Here is a 15,881-nt window from a genome sequence, read left to right as displayed (position 1 = left end):
TGGTGTAGCAGGGAACTCTTCAATGAGCTAAAACAAAACAAAAACCAAAAACGAAAGTTGCAAGAAGTGGAAAGTTGGACAAACTACGAGGGAGGAGTTTAAAAGTGTTGCTTGGACATGCAGAATTTGAATCAGGAAAGTAAAGCACAGTTGGAATCAGATATAGCAAGGGACAGCATTTAAGGGTAACAAGTATGGCAGTAGCAAGAAAAGGAAGGTCAGGAAAAGTGTGCATCCCTTACTGAATGGGGGAGGCAACGTACAGACAGAGGATGCAGAAAAGGATGAAGTACTCAATGCCTTTTTTACCTCAGTCTTCACAGGCAAGGTCAGCTCCCAAACTATGGCACCTGCCAGCGCAATTTGGGGAGGAGGTGAGCAGCCAACAGTGGTGAAAGAACAGGTTTAGGGATAGTTTAGAAAAGCTGGATGTGTACAAGTCAAGCAAGTCCTCAAGTAATCTATTTCTAAGCAGTTGGAGGAGAAGGTGATTAAGAACAGTCAGCATTGATTCATCAAAGGCAGGTCATACCTGAATAACCTGATTGCCTTCTATGAGAAGATGACTGACGCTGTGGATGGTTGAGGTCTCCCATAACATTCTTGCGAGCAAGCTGAGGAAATACAGGTTGGATGAATGGACTGTAAGGTGGATAGAAAAGTAGCTGGAACATGGACTTAAAGGATAGTAATCAGTGGCTCAGTGGCTAATTGACAGCTGGTATCAAGTGGAGTGCCCCAGGGTCATTTTGGGGGTAGTTTTGTTCAATGTCTCCCTCAATGACCTGGAAGATGGCATAGAGTGCACCCTTAGCAAGTCTGTGGATGACACCAAGCTGGCGGGGGTAGAGCTAGGATTTAGAGGGACCTAGACAAATTGTAGGATTGGACCAAAAGATATCTCATGAGCAGGGATCCTCGCCTTCTCAGTTAAAAATAGCAAATTCTCTGACAAAATCCTTCAAATCCATTATTAAAATTAAAGGCCTCCCACAACATCCCCCATCCACCCCAGCCCTGCTGGTGCCCCTCACTGCCCCCACAGCCCCCCATCATGTTCATGACCCTTACTCCCCACACAACAATCCCCCATCCCTTCTTGTGCCCCTCACTCCCCACCACAGCCCTGCCCCCAGCTGCCCAGGCTATGGGGCCAGGGACTCAGGTCCACAGCTCCCTGCCCCCAACAGAAGGCAGTGGCTGCTGCAGCAGGAGCACGGATGCAGCTCTCCCACTGCTGCTGACTACTGCCTGCTGCGAGCTCAGGCAGCTGGCTCCTGGCTGCAGTGCGTACTCCTGGGGAACAGGGGAGACCTGTGCCCTCCAGATTTGAGCAGGGCTGGTGCATGCTGCAGGCTTATGCTCCCCACCCTGCCACCCTCCCCCAGCGCCTCTGCAGGGCAGGGTGTGTGAGCCAGTGTAGCAGGGCACAGCAGAGACGCTCAGGAAAGTTGCCTGCCTCTGCAAGCTCTGTGCTGCCTTGGCCACACTTCCCCTGCAGGTGAGGGTAGCAGCAAGGGGCACAACCCTGCTCTGCTGCCTGTGCTGCCTCTGTGGCTGGGGCAGCGCAGAGGTTTCAGGGGCAACAAGCTTTCCTGTGCAACCCTGCTGTGCCCTGCCATGCCAGGTTGCACACACTGCACTGTGGAAGCCCTGGGAGAAGGCAGCAGGGTGGGGAGCATGAGCCCACAGTGAGCATCCATCCTGCCCCAGCCCTGCGCACAGATCATGGGGTATGGTATCCATCCCGTGCCCAGGAGTGTACATTGCAGCCATGAGCTGGCCCCGCCCCTGGAAAAACCTGGCCTGGCAGTAGCCCACCACTTCCGGTCCACACGCTGCCAGCAGGCACTCCATATGTGGCTTCCCCCAACACCTCCCCATTCCCACAGCCACACACCAATGCCCTGGCAGTCACCATCCCTGCCGGTGCCCCTCAGCCACGACCTGCAACCCTCCAGCCCTACCAGAGGTGGCCCCCAGCCCTTTCCAAGCCCCACTTATCTTAGGCTCCAGGAAGAACAGTGAGCCAAAGCCAAGCCTTGGGTAACTGAGAGCCTCAGGCCCCACCATTTCCCCTTCTCCCTCCCCCTCCGGACAGGGTTGGGGGGTTTCCGTCCTGTTTGCAATTAGCTCTTGCAGGCTGGAACTCCACCAGCCTACAGAGCTCTTTGCAAAAGTGGGAAATCTGTGGATATCTCTGCTAAAAGGGAAAATCCATTTTTTTCTCTGATAAATTTGGGAAATCCATGGTTCTTCTCTGTTTTTCAATGGGAAATGGAAAACCCAGATCCCTGCTCACTGGGTTCAATAAGGACATGTGCAAAGTCCTGCACTTAAGACGGAACAATCCCATGCACTGGTACAGGCAGCTGTGCAGAAAAGGACCTGGGAGTTACAGTGGACAATCAGCTAAATATAAACCAGCTATCTGCCATTGTTGTGAAGAAGGTTAATACCATACTGAGCTGCATTAGTAGGACTAATACCAGCAGATTGAAGGAAGTGATTCTTTCCCCTCTATTCGGCACTGGTGAGGCCACATCTGGAGTACTGTGTCCACTTTTGTTCTCTTAGCCCCCACCCCCCATCTACAGAAAAGATGTGGATAAATTGCAGAGAGATTGGAGAATAGAAGTCTGAGAGGGGATTTAATAACAGCCTTCAACTACCTGATGGGAGGTTCCAAAGATGATGGAGGTAGACTGTTCTCAGTGGTGGCAGATTACAGAACAAGGAGCAACGATCTTAAGTAAGAGAAGGATATTAGGAAAAATCTTCTCATGAGGAGGGTAGTAAAGCACTGGAACAGGCTACCCAGGGAGGTTGTGGAATCTCCATCCTTGGAATTTTTTAAGACCCAGGCAGACAAAGCCTTGGGTGGGATGATATAGTTGGAGATCGTCCTGCTTTGAGCAGGAGGTTGGGCTAGATGATCCCCAGAGGTCCCTTCCAACCCTTATTTTCTATAATTCTCTGAATTTGGACTAAAGGATTTGGCCAAGTTCTAGCACTGAAGCTGAATATGTGCCTTCTAAATCTTGAATTTCTGAAACTAAGATGTCTTTGGTATGCTTTCATACTATACATAGGAGAACTGGCTCTAGAATTCCAAGCATGGAAAGCATTCCTTCTGATTTTATTATGTGGATTTAGGATTATTGGGACTAATCTTCCTCTGCAAAAGTGAATTGAAGTTATAATCCTCCAGCTAGCCTGGCTCCAATGGGAGTGGGATGGAGAAGGCATCCTGTGAAAGAGCACCAGCCTTTTGAGGAGGTTGTATTACAGATGTGATTGAATCAGCTGACGAATTGTTGCAACTTGATATCCTGCTGCTTCACTGCATTATTACAGCATTATATCCCAATCATATAGTTAGTTTCTATCGAATCATGGCTTCGTATACATAAATGGAGTTTTTTGGAATTTTTCTCTTTATTAAAATTGTTGCTAAAGCCATACTTATTTTTAGTAATGAATTATTTAATGAGAAGACTGTATATTAATTCTAAATATTGTATTTAACCACAAATGAAAAAGAAAGGGCTATATCTTCACTAAATTTAAATATATATGCATTGAAAATATTAAGTAAAGCTGGCTTTTTAGTGCATAACTAATGCCTACCATTAAACCACATAAGTCTTAACAGTTTCTTTAAAAGAGCCCAGTCTAGCACCCTGAAAGTAATACAGGTGTGTCTCTCTGTGTTCAGTTACATAAATCCAACAGTGTGTTTTCAGCTCATCTACCTATAGGAAGGAAAACCCAGACAGACCGGTAGCATTTCCTAAAATTACTGAGAGATAGAGGTAGTTAGGTGTTAGTGGTAGTTAGCAGTTAACAAAAAAAATCAAAAAAGAAATAAATCAAAACTGGGACTTCAGGTCTTTTTTCCCCTTCTAACATATTTTTGTATCATTTCTTGTTGCATTATTCTGCCATTTTAGAGCTAACACAGTATCGAATGTCTATCTGTCTGTCACTTTCCATTCTTCTCCGATTCATTTTTTTCTGTTCCTGGCCAGTTCTTTACCATGTGTCATCATAATTTAGTTTGTATAGCAGTACATGCTCAACTAGAATGAGTACTACAGAACATTTTATCTGATTAAGCAGAACAATAGTATTAGCTGTGGTAGGCAGAGATCATGATCTTCCTACTCTTGGCTTCTTTGCTGTTTCTTGTCATTTGTGTACAACCTTATTTGTCAGCATTTCTGGGAATTTAATATATTTTCCAGTAATAAAGAGTTTTGTAAATCTTGTGACTGCATATAAGTGACTCTCTTATACTCAAAAGTCTGACTGAGTATTGGGTGAGCCACTACCCAAAATGGTTCACCCATTTTTCTTGATACATATACATAACTGTAGAAGCATGTGCAGAAGCATGTGCAGATGTCCCTAAAGCAAGTGAAAATCCTCCCTCCCTTCCTTTTCCTGGTCAAATGTGTGCTCCCTCCCTGCCTATTTTGACTTGCTGTCTCAGGGATAGGGAAGCATCAGAACCATTCCTGGCTCCTACATGATTGGCTGGGCTCAGCTGGGGACAGAGATAGTAGCAGCATGCCTGTCCCACAATCAGGCAGGGGGGTGGAAACTTCTCTCTAGCCTCCATGTTGCCATTGTCCCTCCCCAGCTGAGCCCACCCATGGCACAGCCCAGCTGGTTCTGGAGGTTCCTGACCCTGAACAATGCAGAAAGCACCAGGGGCCAAGGGGAAGGGGATGGCAGGAACAGAGGGGGAATATCTCTAAGCAGGAAGAGGAAGAGAGGTAGGATTTTCATCTGCTTTAGGGTCTTTAGAAAAGGCCCCACACACTCCCAAGTCATGGTCTTTCTGCACTGGTGGGAACAGGGGGTACAACTACTCCTGCAGTGTGGTTGCTGCTCAGCACTCCCTTTGGGGAAATACTGGATCTGCCCCTGTGCAGAAGAATCAGGCTCTGGGTGGGGTAAGCAAGCAGAAAAAGAACAGACAATTCATTTAAAATAACTAATCATTGCTGTTTCGGGGCATGCTCCCTTTTCTAGCTTCAGGACGCCAAATTAATAGTCATTACTGTTAAAAACTAATTACTCATGCACAAACAGGAAAATTAATAAGAAGGACTATTGTTTGTTTGTTTATGTTTAATTAAAAGCACAAGATATATTTATTCGGCCAAATGGGAAGGGATATATTTAAACAAAAAATAACTAAATGCAAAATCTTTACCCAGATATGTTAGGATGCCTACCAGAAATAAAACAAATTTAAAAAAATAACCTCACAGTCATAGAACATAACAATTTGTGTAACTGACAGCTGCACTTATTTGTTTGGGGGTTAGATTCAGCACTGAATTAAATTCTGGGAAATTCTCCTAACTTTACAGTGCATGGGCAGAATGTAATTTACCACTGAATCTGAGCCATAGTTTGTTATATCCTAATACATGTGTTTAATCCCAAGATTCTGAGAGAGATTCTGAACTCTAACATCATGTAGAAAAAAATATATAGTTTTTAAGGAAATAATTTCTGCTAGGTAATTGAGTGAATTATGGAATAAATCCACAATATTGACTGCAATACATTAAAGTAGTAGCCTATTATAAATTTCAAAGTTTTATAAATTGCATTTGTCTATACAAATAAACAAGACCAGCATGGTTCTTTATGGCAGTCTTTTATAGAAATGTAGATGGACAAGATATAATGGGCAAACTTTAAAATGCCAGGAAGAACTCGAGGAAAAGTTACAGAATATGATTGAATTGGATGCACTGGCTATAAAATGATCTTGAGGGTTTTTATAGACCCGTTGCCTATTTCTGACACAACAGATATTTGGGGTTTCTTGTTCATTTTTTTCAATGTGAGACAGACAGGTAAAGTCATAAAAAGGGGCAGAAATAAATGCAACATAGAGGCAAAAAATATAAAAATATTTGCCACCCAAAGACTTTGAGCTCTAAAAGCCAATACATTTTTCCATTTAGAATGATTATTCATTACTGTTTGTGTGTAATGTATGTTGAAAGTTGTAGAGCAAGCCTACATGTGGCTTCAAATGTTACATGAGTGTCCACTTCCACATTTACGAAGATAAAATATGTAGTTCTGCAGTTGCCACAGACAGACACTTTAATGTGTGTATTGACACATTTTGGTTTATACATGCATGCAAAAATTCTAACTTTACTGTATATCAGGGGTGTGCAAAATAGGCCCTATTCGGTTCGGATTTGGCCTGAATCAGGGACAGTCATTCGATTCGTTGATTCAGATCACTGTCCCAGTTCGATTCAGCCAAATCCAAATCTCAAGATTCAGTGCTGATTTGGAGAATCAACAATTTGGCCATAGACACGCTTTAAATGTTTTTTCTATATACATCGAGGTACCAGGCACAGCTCGTGAACACTGTATCACAAAAAATGAAGAATTGTATTATTATATTCCTTTATTTTTTTTGGTACAGTATGTAGCCTAATATTGCTATTCATCTTCTAAAATGTATAACAAAAATGTATAGGATGTATGATAGAGTTGAGATGATATCACTATTTGAATCCAGTGTTTGCATTTCCTCACTTTTTATGTTTTGTACCTATGAAAATTCAATATTGCTTTAATAGCATTTTGTCATTTAAATAAGCAGTCATTCATAAGGCTCTGAATCTCAAAATGGAAGGACACTGGAAAACTTGACTTTCTGCAAAACCCATTCTGTTATAGGAAGATAAGACTTCAGTGTCTTGGCAAAGAATAAACTGTCTTCAAGGATCATTTTAGTCTTCATAAAAAGAAAAACAAACACACACAGGCACAAAAAAAAACCCAAAAAGAAAAAAGGAGCCACATTTAAAAAAAAAATCAGATCTATCAATAGGACTTTTCTGTACCTATCTGAGGGCAGAATGTGTCTCATAATTTTGATAGCATACTTAATCATAGTTAACTAGTAATAACTTTAATACATTGCTGTTATTAAACACTCAGGTTGTAGTTGGTGTCTGTAATTTACTCGCTGAGAAGGTCATTGAAACAAATCCATGATTTGATTATAGAAAGGCCTGGATAAATTTATGGCCATTAATAACGTTGGAGGAACTTAGTGTAGGTGAAACTATGATAGCCATAATCAAAACTCATGTTTCAGGGCATAAACTCCATAGCCTGCAGGGATCAAGAAGAATTTTTTTAACCTTATGTACAACATTGCATAATTAATAAAAATGCAGTTGTCAGGAGCTTGCTTTTTTTGCAATAAGTTACTAATGGAGGAAGGATATATTACTAGACAAACAACAGGATGGTAATTTTTATGTGCACAGTGGTGAACTTTTTTTCCCTGATATGAAGATGGATAACCAAGTTCAAAACAGAATGTTATTGTCTGGAAGTGAGTAATATGATGTCTGGTCCTGAATCATTAATACAGTTATAGGTACTGACCCTAAGGAGCTTTCTCTTCTTCAGAAGACTCTATAAACTTGTTCATTTGTAAGATCTTTCTTTAATACAAAACTTGATCACACAAGTAAAAAAGTAACCCCAGAGTCATAACTTTTCTATACTCAGCCAAAATATTTCTTGATATCAAGAAGAGTTTTATTTTAATAAGGCATGAATAAAAAATTCAGGATTTGCTTCCTAGAAACTATTGTATTTTCATGGGATGAAAGACAACCCTTTAGGTATCAGGTTCACAGTATTATAACATGTTGTACATTGCACTGAATGTAGTTTTTTTCTAACTCTTTACAATGAGACCTGCAAGGAAGTAGTATTAAGTGTGGAGAAGTCTGGCATGAATAATTAGGACACCAAAGCCACATCTAAACAGTAAACTTATCCTGTTTCAAAGTGCTGTCCTCAAACATGCTTCCCAGTTCTGGGTGGGCTCCTTCCTAAACCAGAAAAAATTCACCTGCATTCACACAGCATTTCAGGTGCACTGAACACTGTTGAATGATGGGACCAGTTAGTCTGCCTAAGACTACACTGCTTCTAATTTAGGGAGCAGCCCATCCAGAGCATTGCAGCATGATTGAAGATATCATTCCAGAGCACAGTAAGGCCCCCTACTACATTCTATGTACATCATGCAATTAACTGGTCAGTCACGCAATAAATTTAGACTGGCCCCAATGTGCAAAGTAATTAACACATGATAAAAATTACTACCCAGTGCTTGGGTGCTTCAGTATAAGACATTTACTGTGCAGTTGACTTATTAAGTGCTCAGTAAACATCTTGGCATCTATATGTGTGCCCCTGTTAGGGTGCACAAAACTAATAAATTCCACAGCAGGGTAGTCTTGTAAAATACAAATACTATCCTGCTGCAGATTTTTTTATGTGCAGCAGTGCACATGTAGATCATACCCCAGCTGTCTGGGGCACAGGGGCTAGGAAACATTAAAAAAAGCCTGAGCCTTCATTGATTAAATCTTTGCAGGTTAATCTAACCTGGCTAGGCTGAACCAGTTTGTAACTGGACAGACATTCTCTCTGGACTGAGGACATGCCTGCAGTGGCTCAGGATAGATGCTGAGGGGATACTAGAGCAGCCCTCCCTCCATTCACATGGCTGAGCTGAGAGGGCTGTGGCCAGGCCCTGCAAGACTCTCTGATTAGGGAGATCTGCCTGCAGGGTCCCAGGCTTTTTTCTGCTGCCTGCTCAAGGCCCGAGAGTGTTGCCAGACCCTAGCTTCCTGCTAGCACTGAGATGAGGCAGGGTGTGTAGTGCATGCATCTGTTGATGATAAAGAGCTTTTCAATCTCACTCTCCCTGCTTCTTTATACTGTCTGCAGCAAACTGACAGGTGAGCAAGCCAGCAGGGGACTGATAACAATGATTACCACCTCATCAGCCAAACAATAGACTCTTTCCATTACTTCAAAGTCTTCTTAAACAGCTTACCTGCTGACCTGTTCATTAGCTCCAAATAGCCCTAAGCCGACACGTTGCTGTCTGCCTGTCCCAGTGAAATTGGAGAGAGAGAGACACACAGACTCTTCTCAGCATTAGCTAACATACCATGTGCCTAGGGAATGTAAGGCTCGGGTCCGTTCTGTGGGAGATGAGAAGGAGGGGTGGGGGAGAATCCCTGCTTGAGTGAGGGGGGAGTAGGGCGGGGAAGAACCAGGCAGACCCTGCTATGTCAGCAGTCTGTACCAGAGCTCCAGCCAGGGAGCAGAGGGGAGGGGCCAGTTCTCCTGTGGAACAGAGAGCCTCACCTAATCCAGAGAGCATGCTGGGATACTGGTTTATCTTAAACTAGCAAGGGATCTGAGACAGACTTTGCATAAACCAGTTTGAGCCAAATCAGTTAAGTCTGATACTACATTCAACCAGGTTTATCTCAAACTGGTTTCAGCCATTTTCAAACTGGTTTATATACAATGAGCATCTGTTCTGTTATAGGTTTTAACCAGTTTCTTATCACCTAAACTGGTTTACATGTAATGTCTGTCCCTAGCCAGGGTGCTTCAGTGTGGGGCTAGCTGGCAGGCAGCCTCATGCCCCAGCCAGCCCCCTATCGGCACATGGAGCCCAGTTAGAGCAGCCCTAAACAGGCAGTCTGACCCCCTGGATCAGCCAGGCCAGGCTGCTCCAGCTGAGCTCCATGTGCTGCACACAGAAAAAACTTTGGCGCAATAAGCTCCAGAGTTTATTTGTGCGCATTGATTTCACATGTAGATGCACCTTTGAAACTCCCAAGCTGGTTATATCCAGCTTTCATTTGAACACGTAACAGGTCCTAAGTTGACCACATAGATGCAGCCCAAGAAAATAGTATTAGTTCAATACAGTCTATGCTAGAGAAGATCCTCAACAAAAATAATAATTTGAAAAAGAAATTAACATGATTTTAAATAGTAACCCAACTAGTCCTCTGTCTACCAGTAGAAGAAATTAGGCCTAGTGAATAAGGTGGTGTCAGGCACATTAGCAAGGGGAGCACCACAATAAAAACACCATCTGTGACCAAGGTTTCCTCTAAGGTGCATGCATGCGCAGCAGCACAGAACTAAAAGTGTGGCCATGCACAGCCTTTTCAAGGCCGTGCAACAGGAAAGGCTGAGGCAGGAGCCTGGTGCAGGCTCTGCCGGCTCTGGGGAAGTGCTCCAGTCCCCCTGCATCAGGGCTGGGCAGTGGAGCACTTCCATGGAGCCAGCGGAGCCTGCACCAACCCCCTGCCCCAGCCTCCATCCCTGCCTTGCCTCACCTCAGGGGGGAGCCACTGCCTGCCCCAAGTGAGGCTCCGCCGGCTTTGGGACGCTACTCCACTTCCCCCCTGGCCTTGGGGAGTGAGGAGGCATGTGGCTTCAGGGCTGGGGAGAGGAGCAGTGTCCCAGAGTCGATGGAGCCTCACTGGGGCAGGCAACAGCTCCTGCCCGAGGTGAGGCAAGGCAAGGATGGAGGCTGGCGCAGGAGGCTGGCACAGGCTCTGCTGACTCCGTGGAAGTTCTCCACTCCCCAACCCTGATGCAGGGGAGTGGAGCACTTCCCCGGAGCCGGGGAACCCACAGCAGGCTCTGGCCCCAGCCCCCGGCCCCTGGTTCCAGCCCCTAGCTTCAGCCCCAGGCCCCCCGCCCTCGGCTCCCACCTCTGGCCCCTAGCTCCGGCCCCAGCTTCCAGCCACCAGCCCCTGGCCCCAGCCCCAGCCTCCAGCCCCTGGCCCGAGCCTCCAAGCCCCAGCATCTGGCCCCAGCTCCATCCTCCAGTCCCTGGCCCCGACCCCCAGCCCTCAGGCCCCTTCGGTAAGTGTCTCATGCCGGACCAAGGCAGCATGCTCATGCACTGAGGCTGTGTGCTCATGGACCGCTGCTCCTCGGAGGGAACATTGTCTGTGACAGCCATCTTTGTCATATCCAGCAGATTCCATGTGAAGGGTCAGTAGGACCATGGTCTAATTTCCTCTTACCATTAACTAGTTCTAAGAAACAGATGTTTTATGGATTGCAGTGGGCCACACCTTCTTGATATTAGTGGCTGTGCGTTTGTTTGGTTTTTTTAATATATGAATAGGAACTGCAGGATTTGTGCTATAATTAAAACACAAGGGATTTTTGTTGCAAGGGTCCTTCCATACCCACCACACCTCTGATGTACATGCAGATGTGATGCAATGAGCACTTATTAGACAATTCAGTTAATTACATAATACATATTCACACTGGAAAGGAGCTTGTGTACTTGTTACCTCAGCTGAAAAGGAACTGGTTCCCTTCCTTAAAGATATATAGTTGCCTAACTCCCTTAAATTCCTCTGGTCTCTCAAATTTTTGGAACGCTGTGTCAAGTCTGGTTTAGGAGGAGGTGGAGGAGGGCTCAGTTCCAGAGCAGTTTATTAGTACTGTCATAGAAAAGACAGTCATAGGAAAAGGACCTTGCTACCACATGTTATTCCCCAGCATCAAACCAAAAAGTCATGGTCGGATGCTAGAGGCATTGCCAAACCACAATATACATGTTTGTCTCTCACACCTCTATATAGAAGAGCTCTAAGCTGTCCCCAGTCCCACTCTTTTTTGCTACTGTAGGCTAGCAGGATAGTACCAAACCTACTGCACAACCAATTTTTCCTTCTACCTCATTCCTATGTACTTTAAAACATTCAGAATATAATTTTATTTAAATGTTTTAATGTGTTGTACGTGACTAATATTCAGAATACTCAAAACATGTGGCCTTTTAGCTATGGCCTCTATATAAGTACTTCTTTAGTGTACAAAGTTCACAAGTTCCTTCTTAATTTAAACAGTAGGGTTGCTTATGATGCACTTCACTGTTGTGTCTATACAGTGCTTTTACATTACTCAGGCTACCAAGCCTAGCGAAAGCTATACATCTATTAGTGCCTTTAGCAGCCAGGAAAACTCAAGCCTGTTACAATGCGGCATTTTATTTCAGCCTTTAATCTCTTATGTGCGGGTATTTGTCAGCCTTTATTTTATTTAGATTTTAAGCTCTTTTGAGATCCTGCTGTTTCATATGTTGGTAAAGTGCCTAGCACACAGTTGGTACTATACAAAAGATAAATAATAATAGTAATGTCAGCTGTTTGTTTTGTCAATTGCATTTCAAAACCTTATATTATATTTATTATTTCAGAATGAATAATCGAGTACTAAACCATGAACCTCAGTTAAAATTATTGTTAAAAGAAAGGGATGAAGCAGTACAGCAAACTGCATGTTACCCTTAAAATCATTCAACTATTAAATTGAATATTCCTGTTATGTTTTCTCATAATTTTCAATATCACTTTTCGGTGCAATATCTCTGACATCTCTTGGGTTTTATTCATCTAAAATTGTTCTATTTAAATTGAGAGATTTCTGGTGATTTTTAACAGGCTTTTCCAGAATATCTTCACGCTCTATGTGATTTTTTTCTTCCTATCCTTTATTCTGTTTCATGATACAGAGTTGATACAGATGGTGCTGCCAATCTGCAGCCATGATCAGGTCCAGGAAATGAGAGTTTAACGCTAGTGTGAGTTTACTTTTAATGGCACAGTGGGTGTAAACAGACATCGCTCTTGTGCCACCATAAATAGATGATGGCAGCACAAGTTGTAATCAAACATTTGCCCTCACCCACTGTTGTGCTCCAGGTGCCCAAGAATGTTGCTGCTGAGATTTATCCTGGCACAGCTGATGCTGCTCCATAGATGATGTCTGTTTATAACCAGTTCCTTCTGTTATACAGTAGGAACTCTTTCTTGTTCATTTAGACTTTCCTAGTGAAAGGCAAGGGTCCAATCCTCTAGAGAATCAAAATATAACCTGCTTTTCGCAGTGATCTGCCTAGAGTACCAGAGAAATTCTCCCTGTATTTATTTTAATTAGGAAACCTCCATCCAGTGTTTCTTATACATATATACACGTGACAGTCATGAAAATATTATTAACAGTATTCTCTTCTTATACTATTGCTACAGCCCCTGCCACTGCTATGGTGCAGTTTAGAGTTGGTCAGTAGGCAGCTGAGCATTTCCATTGACTTTATTTAGGTTAGGTTTTCATCCTTTTCCCACAGTTCGATGTCTTAACTACAAGACCTGTTAACTGGTTTTGATAGTAAGAGGGAAACAAAAAAACCCCCCAAAAAACCCCTACCTTGATTTCCAATGAATAATTTAAGCATTAGTTACAGTATTTGGCTGTAAAATTACTTTAGAAATCAGGAAAAGATCATTATTTTTCCTAACTTTTTGCAGTTTTTCAAGGGAGTTCACTGTAACTCCTCATCAAAGACTTATATTTATGGAAGTAGACACTTTAGGGCATCTTATTACAGTTTGTGAAAAATTGTATGGCACAGAAATACAGAAGTACATTGTCATTAATATTTTAAATAAATACTTCAAGCTGGGTGGTACTATACAAGCATGTACTGCTCTGGAAAAGCATCCACTTAAAGGCCTTGTCCAAGTGTTCCTTTTTTATCTGAAGCCTCTACTTACTGCCTCACTGCCCCTTTTTTTTTACTTTATTTCCCTCTCAACATGGAAAGACCTTTAAAAGTCTATGCTTTAATAATAAGATACCAAATTACTCTTGTTTTGTGCTGTTTTTCTTCCTTTGCTGTCAACTTCATACTAGATTATTATTTTTTAAAAGTCATCTTTATTTCCTGGTGAACTCAAGGTACCATATTGCATTCAGAGCCCTCTATAGCAGATGTTACCTTCTCCCATGATTTACATTGGAATACAGGCAAAGCCAGTATCAGGAGAGCAGAATGGTCACCTTTGTTTACTACTGTATCAAATATAGATTCGCGCTACTTTTAAAGAACAAGTGGTAAATCTTGTTCTTCTATACTGGAGCTATACTTTGAAATAAAAGAAATGGGTGTTACACAGGATTAGTTTGTTTGTTTTTTTCAGCTCAGCTGATCCAGTTGATTGGCAAATATACATATTACCTGGGGCTGTTGTCCCACATGGTTAAGCCACTGCTGCTTCTAGGGCTTCAGGGGCCTGATCCTGAACAACAGCCCTGGGTGACAGGCCCCAACCTGGAGCATATTAATTCCTGCAAGCTTTGGGAACCTCCCAAGGGGGTCACTGTTCTGTGTTTGCAGATGCATGCCTGGGTCAGGTCCATGCAGCATGAAACTCATGCCCCAGAAATCCCCTGCAGGGGAGTTCCCAAGACACATGTCACTCCATTAACATACAGATGTCAGCTGCAATAGAGTGGCAGAAACTGTTAGTAGAAATGGTTGTGTAGCCCTTTGGGGGCATTTGTGGTATGACAAAGGGCAAGGACATCTGTATACTTGCATTTTTTCCTGCCATAAAAAGTTTTACAGCTGGGCAATGTCTGTTTGCAGCCTAGTAGTTTTAAATATTATACCTTTAAAAACACCAAATATTTGTCTCTCCAAATCATATTTTATGGACTTTTACATTTCAAGTGTGAAGAATTGTTCTTCTGTAGCTTTAGAAGATATCTTTTTCCATAAAATAAAAATTTTAAAAATAGTTATTACAAAGAGGGAAAGTTAATGTATTTCACAAAGCAATTAACTCATGCTGTCAATGCATAATAATATTCACAGCATGACAAGTAAGACATTGCTTAGACATGATTCTGATTAAAAGAAAATGTGCAGGTTTATTTAGTGCGTAAAATGAAAAATTAAGTAAATTTTAAAAGTCTGTATGTAATTCTACAGTCTAAAATGTGATTTTTTTTCCCCTGTAGAAGTGTGTAATTTTTTATTGATTTATAATTGTTATTACTTTTTGAAAAATGTATATAAAAATGAAGGAAGAAAACACAGAGCAACTTAAAATTTTATACAAATTTAAAAGTCTACAAACAGAAAAACATCATAAGTAAAATGTCCAACCAATATTCTAGCCAGAAAATATCAGAAAGAAAAGGAGCAAAACTCACTTAAGATGCATGCAGCACTTTTATGTGAAGAAAGAGACTTAGTGTTGCAGAGATCTATAAAAATGCTTAACATGGAAAAAGATCTGTGCATCCAGGAAAAAGCATCCAACTTACCATGTATCATTAAAAATTATGAATCTTTTGAGTGATCAGATTTGTCTCTTTTCTGGCCTAAACAATGAAGTTACAAGATGATTTTGACCTTCATTTTCCAGCAGTAATTTTACTTAGCAAACAACGTTAACTGCAGTTTGTCAGTGCTAGAATAATATTATTTCTCTAGTATATTGAAAATTACCTAGACAGCACTGAGACCTTTTACAGCCAAACTATATGATTTTAAATGCATTATAGAGACCTGTCTACAGGCCTATGGAAGCATATAGATGGCTGGGTATTTGCCATCAATCCAGTATCAGTCAACTCTGCTGATTATTTTTATGTTGGTGAGAGAGAATATAGCACATCTACAAATGCCCAAATATGGTATATATTTGAATGCATCATTCAGCATCTCCATAGAGGTAGTGTTTAGAAACTAAACACTAGTTTGGCACTAGTGTGGAAGTTGGTACACTTAGATTCAGTCACTGCTACTCAATATGCCTCCTATGAGGTGCTGGACCAATATGTAATTCAGGGCCTGATTTTTTTTAGAGGTTTTTCAAAATTCCAAGATGAAGAAGGACATCTGTAGAAATCAATGAGCATTGAACATGTAGGCATTTTTAAACTCCTTCTAGATATTTTCCAGCATTTTTAGGCACCTAACTACCTTTAAAAACTGACAGCTGCTTTCTTTGCTTCCAACTCTATAAAATACAAATAACAGTACTTTGCCTAATACCTTAAGGTTTGTGAGGCTCTCAGATGCTATGGGGGAAAGGGTCTATTGATAGCTTTGATAGGTATTTACCTAGTAAAATTAAGGTGATGGGTACATTTACAGATAGATTTTATTA

General features: G+C 42.1%; 1 protein-coding gene across 3 annotated transcripts in view; it reads left to right on the top strand.

Annotated features, from left to right (window-relative positions):
* Window positions 1-15,881, top strand: part of GULP1 (GULP PTB domain containing engulfment adaptor 1) — a 334,203-nt gene that overhangs the window by 203,282 nt on the left and 115,040 nt on the right. The gene's annotated exons all lie outside the window — the stretch shown is intronic.

Source organism: Crocodylus siamensis, chromosome 4 (assembly GCF_052110815.1).
Source record: "Crocodylus siamensis isolate JL-2025a chromosome 4, ASM5211081v1, whole genome shotgun sequence".
In the NCBI taxonomy this organism is placed as follows: domain Eukaryota; kingdom Metazoa; phylum Chordata; order Crocodylia; family Crocodylidae; genus Crocodylus; species Crocodylus siamensis.
The sequence above is the reverse complement of the archived record's forward strand: the minus strand, read 5'-3'. Positions and strand labels throughout refer to the sequence as shown.